Consider the following 12888-nt stretch of genomic DNA (forward strand, 5'->3'; position numbering starts at 1 on the left):
CGATAGACTCAAGTCGGTGGCAGAGCGTCACTGGCACACCTGACGGCAAACTTTACTGATAATCGTGTTTCATGGATTCAGCTCAAAACCAACCCACTTACAAAGGCTCTGAAGGTTGACTGTCAACTCTGAAGTTCACAATAACAGTATTCTCTTGCAGTCATGAAACATACAATCTGAAGGTTTTATTTCTTTGGCCTCTAAAAGTATAGAGCCCTTTTGCTGGCCTTGTCCAAAATGCACTGTGGAATGGCCTCAGCTTAAACGTGGGACATGATCAAAACTTCCAAATGAGCTGCCGCCCAATCCCGCATAGTCCACATTCATCTTTGCAATGTGGCCACACTCTGGTCATGGATCGAAAAACTGCAGAAACCACTTATGTGACCATGATCTGTAGCAATACTAAAGCATTATAATCAACAAGTGAAAAACTTCATTAGTCATAAATAAATGTTATGGGAAAAGCAACCCGAATGAGTATTTTTCAACACTTATCCTTACTTTCTCTTAACTGTGCTTAATAGAAAACTACCGGTATCGAAGTCGCGCCTATTTACTGAGATTGAAACCTTAAAACCACGCCGTCACAGAATTTTTGTTATGTTCTAATGAATCGTACCCTAAAAAAAAAGTGAACAGTGAAACACAGGACTGTAAGTAGGTAATAAACCTAAAATATTGCATATTTATTAAGCATTCTATGTAGACACCCGATTATCTACATACTCTAGACAATTATTTAGACCTTCTAAAAAAACAATGAAAGCATTTCTTCCTGCTTTGGCCCTCTACCCTCTCCTGCCCTCCCTCTGTATTCCCATGACTGAGCCTGGGCATGTGAAAGATTAAAATTTTACTTTGGCTTGGTAAACAGTATCAGTCAGATCCCTCTCAAATCTAAACTTCAGAGTTGGACTAGTCTTTCACTGTTAACCAAGAGTGTTTGGACTTATCTCGATTATTATTAACTTCTACTTGGAAAAGACTTGAGTAAGAGAATTTCAAAGTCTTAACTTTGGTGTTTAAGTTTTATAATCGTTTGGAATCATTCTTCCATTCAAACTTATTTCAGTTGAAAATTTGTCACTACCTGTGTTTGTATCTCTTGTTTTATGATCTGTTTAGTTCCAAAATGTGGAGGAAACGCCCCACCTGGAAATGGAGTCTGCACAGCTAATCTCTGGCTTGAGTTACTGGGTGAATTAAACAAGAAAAAGCAGAACTCCTAACTTGCCAATTGTGCTAATTAAGCTTTTTTTCCTTCAGAGTACTAAGTTAAAAATAAGTCTTGACTGCTTTGTAATAGAAAATATATTTTGTGTATTAATATTGTTATAGTTATTTTTACTTTGAGAATAAACATGTAAATTAATTATATTTGCAGATGAAAATATTTAACATCTCCAATTTACAAATAGGAAAATGAGACGATAAAAGGAAATCCATGTACAGAAGTCCATTTTGCCAAGCACAATACACCTGTAAATGCAACAAAAGTGAAAACTAGAAAATTTTTAAAGCAAGGAATCCTTAGTCTAATACTTGTAACTGGCTCAATGTGATTTAGAACAAACGGATATCCAAGATATACAGTTCTATGACTACAGCAAGAGAAAAAGGATGCACAGCAAATCAAAATATTGGCCCACACAGAATGCTAGCTAACTGAGAAAACAAATAACTGGTCACAAGCAACTTCTAAAATAACACAAGATATATTCGCTCTTCCGTTAAAAATGTTTAATGCCATAGTAATAAATGACTGCTATTCCTCTGCAGGGGAGGGGGGTCGGGGATCAACAAAATCTAGGCTCCACTCCCAGGATTTAGGTACAAGGAGAGGAAACACTTGAAACTATTCCTACCCACCCCCAACAGAAGCATGGTGCACAGCAGCCAGGGACAGACAAACCAGTTTCTAAAGATAAAAACCCTCCCAGTGAAAGATTATCATCAAACTACACAAAAAAAGACACACTATTATTAGTTACATTTCTAAAAGCTACTTCAGATTAGTGATAAGAAAAAAGGAGAGTATGTAATTCAAACATGTTAAGAGACGTGGAAAGCCTCAAACTAAACTGGCATCTAGTAAAAAAAAAAAAAAATAGAGTAACCCTAAGCTGGGAGATAAGATTTTCACCCATATTTTCATTAAAATTCCACACAGCACAAACTATCTACCTGGTTTTCATTTAACTCAATAATTATCTACTAAATATTTACTGTAAGCAAGACTCTGTCATGCCAATACTGATACTTTCCTCTAGCTGTCATCTTCTCTTCTAGATGTGAGAGCATCAAGCTTTAAGGAGGCTGTTGTGACCGGTTATCAGAGCTTTCAAAACAAAAACAGCTTAACTTTAGAATGGAAAAAACTTGCCAATGACCTTCACAGTCTTCTCATTTTCCAGCAGCCTCTAAAGCAAAGGTTTAATTATCATTTAAAAAGCGATCTAAATATTTACAAGGAAGAGAAGCTCAATAAGTGTTCCTTCCTTATTGACAATCTTAATGCACTTCTATTGACAGAATTAAACAAAACTTTCATTTCTACATCACACGGAGGCATAAATGTTTCAATCCTCAAGTCCAACATCATTCCTATTCCAGGAAAAAAAGCACTGAAAGATGTTAGTTAGCATGCTGGAGAAGAGATGAGAAGCAGCAACCATTTTACTTGTTCAGACTGGAGTTTCAGTTCAGATGTTAACTTACAATTTTGAATACCAGAGAGAAAGGAGAGTGGAAAGGAAGGGGTAGCAGAGGGCTAAAAACCAAGCTTGTCTGGAGTCCCAATAAAGAGGTCGCTCTGTAGCCGTTTGAGAACTCAGCTTTGCAAACTACTTTCTTGGGCCAGAGAAAAACTCCTTAAACTGCTGGAACTTTACCAAAATATCAATCACAGCAGCCCCCGGGACTAATTTGGTAAGGCAGGACTGCATGCATGGTAGCCTGTACAGACACAATACATTATGGCTCAAGCAAGCCTTGCCAAGTATTAACCGTGGAGAGGAAAGCTGCTTTTATTTTGCTATATTCTTGAGTTAAATGCATTCACTTAAAATAGTAAGTAAAACCTCTACAAGATTATTACTGATTAGTACAGTTCTGAAATACCAGTGGGGTCACTTTTGAGAAGAAAAATGGGGGAGGGAGAGGTATCATTTACATTCGATAAAATTCACACTTTCAGTGTCCAGTTCCGAGTTTGACAAAGGTATATATAGATATAGCTGTATAAGCACCACTACAACCAAGCTACAGTCAAGTCCATTGCTAAAAGGTTAACTCTTTAGAGGTTCTTAAAAAATTAACCTGTAAACATACTTTAAAAGTATTTTTGCTTTTGAAACTTCCATCTTCATTTGGAAAAGCAAAATAATACCCTTCAAGAGATCCTAAATGTGTCAAAACACGGCAGGGGTGAGGCCCCCCGCGGCAAGTGGCACCCGACACTAATCGCCTCCTTTTCCCGAGAGTGGCAACCAGAGAGGCAGAGCTGCATCGCCAGGCTGGAGCCACGAGGAGGAAGAGTTTAATGTCGGAATGACAAACTCCAAAGCACTGAATTCTTCTCCCTAGTAGGGCACAGAGCGTGTGGAAGGTGGCCAGGGCGCGCGGGAAGAAAAATGACCTATTTTCAACGACTGTTTTTATAACTGGAAAGTAAGAGAAGCAGAGGCTGGACACCGGGCACCCCGGCGGGCACATGAGATTTGGAGAAGGAGTAAAATAAAAGCCACACAGCCTTCACCCAAGCAGCGGGGTGACGACGGGAAGAAGGAAGGAAGCGAGAGCGCGAGCCGGCCGCATGCAGAGCCGAGCCGACGAGCGCCAGGGAAAGGGGACCGGGCCCCACCCGGCGGACGACGAGGGACCAGGCGCTCCCTGCACCTGCTGCCACCTCAGTAGCGGGGACCCGAGCGCTGGGCGCCAGGAGGGGACGCGGGGCAGCGACGAGCGCGCCCCCGCCCCGGCAGGGCCGGAGGTCAAAGGCCAAGCGGTGCTCCCCGATCTCCCCGGGCCCCCAGCACCCAGACCTCTTCTCTGGGCCCCAGGGCGCACACCGCCCCTCACACCCCTGGCCCGCAGCGGCCGGGGTGGCGCGTGCCAGACCTTGGCCGAGGGACGCCGGCCAGGGCGGGGGGCGACGTCGCAGCGTTCGGGAACAACGGCGCGAGTCTGCCCCGCGGGCCGCGCTCGCGGAAGGGCCGCCGCCGGCACTCACCTGCCTGCTTACCCCTTTGCGCAGCGGCAGCGGCACCACACTCCAGCCCAGACCCACCGTCCGCCTCAACCAAGCCCCAGGCGGCAGCAGCGGCGGCGGCGGCCGGACGGGAGGGGCGGGACGGCGGCCTGAGACGGCCCCGCCGCCGCGGCCCAACCCGGCTCCTCCCGTCCCCGGGCCCCGCCCCCGGACTGCCGCCGCCGCCGCCCATTGGTCCGCGGCTCAGAGGCATGGCGCAGCCCCGCCCTGCGACCCCCCTACCGTTCTCCTTCAGCTCCTCCCCAGCCATTGGGCCTGCCGGCTCTCGGGGCCAGAGCTGCCGGCTCGGCCCCCTGCAGCTCCAAGGCCACAATTGGCGGGACTGCGCCACACCCGGGCACTGATTGGAGGACGGGCGCCCCGGGCCCCGCCTCTCGAGTCCAAGTTCCGTTAGCAGGTTCGGTTGCTCCCGAATTGCCTTCGCTCCGGGGGCGGGACCGATGGGAGGGACCCTCTGGCCGGCTCCTCCTCCTGCGGGAGAGGCCGGAAGGAGACTGGCTGCTCTTTCCTCCTTTAGGAGCTCTACTTTCTTCTGATTGGTTGGCAGGTGCCGTCGCGTGTTTTCTGACGCCGACGCAGCGTGATGACGTATGCCCCGACATCCAACGTCCAAGATGGCTGCAGTCGGCAAGGAGAGACGTCGCTAAGGGGCTTGCCTGAGGCGAGGGGTGAGTGACCCACAGAGCGCGGGCAGCGCCGCCCACCTCCCGCGTACCTGGAGGTCGGAGTAGGATATAGCCAACCACCTCCATCCGCTGGCGGAGTCTCTCTTCCCGGAGTCCGCCTTCCTCCGCTACCCCTAGTGCTTATCGAAGTTAGCGGGCGATGGCGGGGCTGCGGGACGGGCTTCAGGAGGATTTGAGGCGCAGGAGCGGTGCAGGGAGGCCAGCGTGGACCCTAGAATTGGTAGCGGCCCTTGCAGAGAGGGGCGGCTAGGGTTCGGGGAACTTTCTAGCAGGGGAGAAGGAGCAGGGGTCTTAACACGCGCATGCACATTCTTAACCGCACGACCGCTGACTACACATCTTTCAGTTACTTCACATCATCCCAGTCCCAGCCTTGGTTAGGCCTGGGACTTTGGGTATTGTACCACGTCTGGGGTACTGCGACTTTGGAGCCTCAAGAGCCATGTAACAAGGGTGGGACTAGGGTTGAGGAAAAGGCATGAGGAATAAGGAAGTAGGCATAATAAGGTAGGCATAATAAGGAAAAGGTACTTCCGCGATTAGATTTCGTTCTTGCCCGAGACTTCGTTCTCATTGACTCTCTCCCCGATTGGTTTAGTGTTTTGCTAAAGGAATCGTTCTTTCAAAAGTTGGGGCGTTAGTCTAGAGGTTCTTAAAAGCTCTTAACACTATTACCGGCAGTTAAATGGAGCTTTCGCTAAATCTTCTGATGTTAGGAACGACTTCTGAGAGCAGTTAGTTGAGGGTGGCTTTTTATGTTTTTAAGGTAACTTTGGTAATGTTGGTGTACCTCGCTCTAAATCGCTCTTGCAGTTGTAGGCATTCATTAAGAGTTCGTACGAATGTTGTTGCTAGAATGAATGCTCTACTAGGAACTTTTTTTATCCCCAGCACCTAGAATACTGCGTGTCTTATGGTCAGCTTTCTGTATTGCTGAATGAAGAATGGATGGACGACTAGTAGTAGTATTCGTAGACATTTTGGTTAAAATTGAGTACCTAGGATGCTTGTTTGTTAAATAATCTTGACTATAAATGTAATAATTATCCAGGCTTGTGGGAGTTTTGTTCAGTGCGACTACCATAGGTGTCTAATTTTAGGGTTTTATTTTCTTTTGTATTGTTTTTATTATATGCATTTTTCAAACACATTAGTTGATGCCTAATACATTTTTTAGCATTTGTTTCATTCGAAAACATAATTTGCACTTAACAAGGAATAAAGAAACCGTCTAATTGCTAAGGAGATCCTTAAATTTTAAATACCATTTCTAAAAATAACATATGCGTACAAAACCTGTAGTCAAAAAAATTGGTAGTTTTGGCCTACAAAATGAGCTACAGTCATGCACCGCATGACCACGTTTCAGTCAAGGATGGACCGCATATACGAAGGTGGTCCCGTAAGATGATAGCGGAGCTGAAAAATTCCCATTGCGAGTGGTGTGGTAGCTGTCCTAATGTTGTACGTAGCACAAGGCATTACTCACGGGTTTGTGTGGATGCTGGTGGAAACAAACCTGTGCTGCCAGTCCTATAAGAGTATAGCAAATGTAATTATGTATAGTACATAATACTTGGTAATGGTAAATGCCTATTACTGGTTTACACATTTACTATACTTTTTGTTATTTTAGAGTGTAGCCTTTATACTAAAGACAAAACTTGCCGTAAAACAGTAAGCCTGTTAGGCCAGCAGCAGCCTCATGCATTTCGTGTTTACTGTGTCTCCTGTTTGCATTATTGTCTCCATTTCACCCCACTTCTTGATTACATCTGTTCCCTTGTGCTTGATTTACTATTGCTGTGATTTAATGCTACTGTGTTTTGTACAACTGCATGCTGAACAGGCTTGTAGCCTAGGTACAGTAGGCTATACCACCTAGGTTCGTGTAAGTACACTCTGTAATGTTTATAAGAACGGAATCATCTAAGGATGCATTTCTCTAAACATATTCCCCATCCTTAAGTAGCACATGACCGTAGTTCATTTCAGGAGGTTATGTCTGAAAGCAGTGAGTTCACTGAGTGTCTAGAAGGAAGAAAAAAACGTTTTCTGTTTGTTTTCTCCAAAACTGGGTAAGGACAAACAAATCAAGAAGAATTACATTCAGGGTAATTAGGGAGATTGTAAAGAATATCTAATTGGATTAAATCTCACTTGTATATTTAGGCTCAGATAAATTATATGCTAGATAATTTGCAGATAAGATTGTAAAATCATTGTTCAGAGCTTTTGAGGAATCCTAAAAGCACAGTTAATGATAGAACACTGGAGTCTGGTCAATGTCTCAGTTTTTGCAGAGCAAATAGGTGGCCCTTGGGTGCTAGAACTTGTTAATAATCTAGTTTAGAATCTTGTTGGGAAAACAAAAAAAGAGTTTGTGAATGTTTGGGAAAGGAGAGCTGATCCCCTCAAACCAGCAGAGCTTCGGTTTAAAACCATGCTTCCTTTTGTTGTAAATGTACTGGATTAATGATGGATGGAGGATGAGTTCATTCAGGTTTCCTTAGGGTACTGAACATAATCTTTCTTCCTATCCTAGTAGATACAGATAGATGTACACTGGATAAAGTCTAATTAGATGGATTCGTATCCACTTAAATAACCAAAACCGAAATTTTGATTAATGAATGATGACAGCCTAAATGAGGAGAAATATGTAGAGATAGGCTACAGGGCTCTTACTCTGATTAGCACTTTTTTATTACCAACTTTAAAATAAGAGGCATGCTTTTTAAATTAACATATGCGTACAAAACCTGTAGTGATAGCTAGCATGATAGATGACACTCAGGATTCAAGGAGTTCTTAAAGGCTGAAATAATAGGCCCAAACTAACAAGATATAAATTTACCAGGAATGGTTGAGTTTACAAAAACCCAGTTGCCCATGTTTGAGATGAGAAAGACCTAACTTGACAAAAATGGTTCTAAGATGTAATGTTCCCTAGAAGCAAAGTAGTGTCCAGATTGAGAGAAGGCAGTAAAGTACTACCTTAGTCTAGTGGCAGATCGTGGCTCTGCCATTTACTAGCTGTGTGAATTAGCCAAGTTGCTTCTCATCTCTTTAGCTCCATTTTCTCAATGATAAATTGTGAGGATAAGAAAACATAGCTTGCAGGCCTGCTGCAACTCAGTGGGCACTCAATGGACATGTTGCTGAATATCAGCAGTCTCCCTTCCCTGATGTACTGTCCAGATCATATAAAGACTATTGTTTTTCATTTTGATTGCTAATATTTAGGAAGGATCTTGAAACACGAAAAACCATGTTATGGAAATGGGATGTCTGTTTACAGCCTTGGAGAATAGAAGGGAATGTAAAAATTGTCTTCACATATTTGAAAGGCGATCAGTAGACAAGGGAGAGGTATTTTCAAGGAGCTAAGTGAGAGCTAGAGTTGTTGAAAGGTAGAGTTCATTCATTATTCTGTGGATGAACAGAACAGATAATAGATAAATAGAACAGAAGGAAATCAATATAAAATTAATAGAAGAATTAATGAGAACAACAGTTATTGATACTCAGCAATGCTGTAGGCTACTTCATTCACTAGTAAGGTCATCTTAATGAAGGTTAGTGAGTGACCCAATATTATTGTTTAGAGGGAATTTCTGTACGGTGTGAAAAAAAAGTTGAGTAGTGACCTTTACTGTTGTTTCCAACTTGTAAGTATCCATAGTTATAAATGTTGAAAAATGCATTTAATCTTTTATCATGTAAAATGATATATCTAAAGCACATTCCTGAAAGACGTTGCTAAAATGCCTTGATACACTCTTTGTTTATGGAGAGATTTTTACTTTGTGGAGCTCATAAATCTTTCAGTCATTTTCATAACAATCAAACTGCTAATGAGAAAATTTATGACTTTTTAGAGTCTGTGAAAAAATAACTAAAGAGTAATAGGGAACCAGATTATAGAACTCAGGGGAGAACTTTTTCAGGGTGAGGAATGATTTAGAGGACTGTTTCTGTTCTATTCATGCACATTTATTTTCACTGCATTCCACGTATTGTTTATTTTGCCCCGTACTCTGAAGGCATCCACACTAGATTATTAGTTGGGGTTTGGTCAGTGACAGCAAGGTAAAACAGGCTTGAATATATTTGTCCACTTGTGGACCGAGATTCTTTCCCATCCCGTTTCATTCCTGCTGGGTTATTCCTAACCCTCTTCTCCGTTCTGCCCTTTTCCTCTCAGCAGATGTCTTGGCATTCTGTTTCCCAGAGAAAATGGAGATACTGTTTTGTAATTGACTTCTTCCCCCTTACATGATTTTTCAAATAGCTTCCCCAACTTTTCCTTCCCTTCTGTCATAGAGAAAGAGCTTCCTTTCTACAGTTAAGTTTTATACTGTGCTTTTTATTATTCCTTGACCAGTTCACCCCTCAGTGGCTTGTTCAGCCTCTTCTAGTGGCTCGTTCCTTTCTGCAACACACATCCTTCATTCTCCTTTATGCTGAAAAAAAACAAGAACCTATTCATAGCCTATTAATACCGCTCGCAGTCTTCCCTCTGCATGTCTAAAAGGTGCTCTGCTTACGTAGGTGTACATGTCTGCTTTATTGAGCTATAATTCACATACCGTATAAATCACCTATTTAAAGTGTGCAAGTCAGTGGTTTTTAGTGTATTCAGAGTTGTGCAAACATCACTACAACCAATTTTCAGTCTCTAATAACTCATTATCAATTCTGGTAATCTTAATTCCTTGTCCTTTAATTAATTATTTATTTATTTTAGGATTTGTCACTCTTGACGATGACATGACCTCTGTCTTTAAGTTGATATCCCTTGGTTTCTTGTGCAATTAAGGATGCAAATTTCCGTGCCTCTGGCCGTGCCTTTCCTTTCTCTCCTTTGGTGATTCTTCCTGCTTCCTCAGTTCTTTAGAGTTCTGTCCCCAGATCCCTTCTTGTTTTACTCCCCATCTCTCCATCTGTCACCATGACTTTAGTTGTCAAGTCCACATAGGTGAATCTCAAGTAGATATGTTCTTTCCAGATTTCAACAGAGCTAGTTATCTGTCTGATGGATGTTTCCACACTCAGTTCTTAAAACCTGATGTTTATAGAGCCAAATTCTCCTTTTCCTCCCCCCATTAAAACTAGCTCTTTTTCTTCCACATTTTTCTTTTTGGTATCACCCCTCCCTGTCAGTCAAGCAAACTTGAATTTATTTCTTGCCATTCCTTGCCTCTCAGTCAGTTAATGATGTCCACTTTTTCCCTCATTATTGGTGTGTGGGACAGGCCTTCATTAGGCATTACTCGAATAGTTACAACAATCTCCTAACTGGTCTGCTTTCTGCAGACCTCTAAACAGCCCTTCATCATCACTCTTTCCCCCTTTTCCACGCTTCACTGTTTTTCATGGCATCTGGCACTTTCTGACAAATATTAACATATGTGTTTCTCTTTGTCTCTGCCACTAGATGTTTCTGGTGGGCCAAAGACCTTGCCTCTCTTGTACCCTGCTATGTCGTTGAGGCCTGGTTCGTAGTAAATGCTCAGTAAATATTTCTGCGAATAAGCACTACACGTGAGAACTGTTAGGTTAATATATGTAAAAGTAGAAGTTTTTAAGAAAACTCAAAATTCGAGTCAAGGCTATAGTTTATTTAATAATGTACAAAAATTAATTTCTTAGTTTTGATAAATATACCATAGTTATATAAGTCGTTACCATTAGGAGAAGCTGGGTGGAGAGTATACAAAAATTTTCTGTACTACCTTTACAATTTTCTGTAAATCTATGATTTTTTTAGAGAAAATTCAACTGATTTATTTCAAAATTGATTAAGTTTCATCTTATAATTATTTTAAAATAAGAATTTTTTGAACAAAAGTCAAAGCTATATAAAAATGTATACTCAGAGAAAGAAGTCTTGTTCTTATTCCTGTTTTTTCTATCCTGTTCTTCCCTGTTCCGTATTGGTAGCCATTATTTTTATTACTTTAAAAAAATAGTGATGTGTGTTCTTATTTCCTCCCCTTTCTCACATAGACACTAACATGTCGTGCGTGCTATCCTGCCTCTCGCTGATCCTGGAAATGTCTCCATACCGGCACTTAAAGATCTTTGCCATCTTTTAATAGCTGCGTGGTGCACCATTGTGTTAACGCGCCCAGTGTTATTCAGCCAGTGCCCTTTGGGGTTGTTTACAGTTTTTGCTATTTTAAATGACACTTTGGTGAATAATCTTGTGCATATGTTGCTTCATACTTGTGATGGTATTTTCAGAGTAGATTCCTAGAAGTGAGATGGCTAAAGCCAAGAGCGCGTGTGTACGTAATTTTGTTAGATGTTGCCAAATTCTCCTCTGTGAGTCGTTCCAGTTTACACTCCCACTTAGCAGTCTGAGATCACCTGCCGCTCTTTGAACCTTTTGGATTTTGTGCCAATTTGATAGGTGAGAACTGATGTCTCAGTGTGACATCTTACTATGAATGCTTCATATTTACTGAGGCTTTAGTTAATGGTCTCTCCCATTCCCAACCATAGCCTAATTCAGTCACATACATAAGTGTAAATTAGTTCAAGAAGATTGCATTTCTCCAGATACTTCTTCCTGTTAAAGCAGCGGTCCCCAACCTTTTTGGCACCTGGGACTGCTGCTCTTATGAGAATCTAATGCCTGATGATCTGAGGTGGAGCTGAGGGGGTGATGCTAGCTCTGGGGAGCAGCTGCAAATACAGATGAAGCTTTCACCCACCCTCCACTCACCTCCTGCTGTGCGGCCCAGTTCCTAACAGGCCACGCAGTACCGGTCCGCAGCCCAGGGGTTGGGGACCCCTGTGTTAAAAGAAACCTCTGATTCTCTTTAGAGCTCCCAGGTACAGAGAGGAGGAGCGCACTCAGCCTGTCGTGTCACCTTTCCCAAAGTTAGGCTCCCAGATTAACCACGGGCCCTGGCCCAGAGCCTGGACACCAAGCTGCTGTTTTCTTTCTACTCAGACTAAGCTGGTTCGAGCACCTCTTTTAGAACCTTTTTGCAGCCCTATTTGCAATTTTCTGTTCTCTGATCTAATTTGCAAACAGTTTACATGTTACAGTGACCTCTAGACAAAAGTCATTTTTTGTTTTCTCAAGATGGAGCTTTTAGAGAATTTTGTTATTCTAAATGAAAAAGAAGAGGATGAGAAGGCAAGAAAAATTTAAAGCAACTTCTTCCCTCTGCTGTCGACTACCTCCCTCCACCCACTCTGCCACATCACTCATCTACACCTGATCTGTATTGCTCAATTCAGGGACTTGTACAGATGTGAATTCATCCAGTCTAGTGGCTTTTCTAAATGAAAGTACCTAAGTGAAATCGTATAAACTAAAAAAAGGAAAATTTGATTAGGTGCCTGTTGGAAGAGAGAGATAATTTTGGAGCGTAAATCTTTTGAGGGGTTTGGGACAGGCCTGGGTTTTACTGAAGAATGGAATCTCGACTAGCCTGAGGGAGCTGGGTCTCATGAAGAGCAGAAAGGAGAATGAGGCAGAAGTGCTCTTCCTTTCAAACTGCCATGAAACTTGGGGGGTGTTATACTGTGAGTCACTTACAGTATAGACATTCCTCGGTATCCACCCGGATTGATTCCAGGACTTCCCATGGATACCAAAACCCATGGATTCTCAAGTCCCTTATATAAAATGGCCTAGAACAATATGGTTGTGCTAAATTGGCTCGGGAGGTGAATCTGGGCTTCTAACTGCCAATCAACGGTGTCATTTCTGTAGGAAATTCTGTAGGAAATCAGGTACAATCTGTGATGATAGATTGTTTATAAAGATTGACATTGTTTCATGTGGAGTGTCTCTTTCCAACTTTGCTTCTTCTCTTCGTCTTAGGATTCTTAACATTTTCAGAGAGTCTTTTGGAAGGAACAAGTCTACTTCAATAAATGAAGGAGAATAAAGAAAATTCAAGCCCT

At 42.5% G+C, this 12888-nt stretch overlaps 1 protein-coding gene across 3 annotated transcripts in view; it reads right to left on the reverse strand.

Moving 5' to 3' along the window:
- LOC120619684 (actin-histidine N-methyltransferase) overlaps window positions 1–4633 on the reverse strand; it is a 56814-nt gene extending 52181 nt beyond the window's left edge. The window contains exon 1 of one of the 3 annotated variants that reach the window (XM_039884196.1): window positions 4496–4633. The gene's annotated coding sequence lies outside the window, so the exon portion shown is untranslated. Of the gene's footprint in view, window positions 1–4234; window positions 4400–4495 lie in introns of those variants that run through there. The other 2 variants (XM_039884195.1, XM_039884193.1) reach the window with 2 other exon arrangements.
- Window positions 4634–12888: the final 8255 nt, after the last annotated feature.

The sequence above is a fragment of the Pteropus medius genome, unplaced genomic scaffold, assembly GCF_902729225.1.
Source record: "Pteropus medius unplaced genomic scaffold, Ma_sr-lr_union100, whole genome shotgun sequence".
Lineage (NCBI taxonomy): Eukaryota > Metazoa > Chordata > Mammalia > Chiroptera > Pteropodidae > Pteropus > Pteropus medius.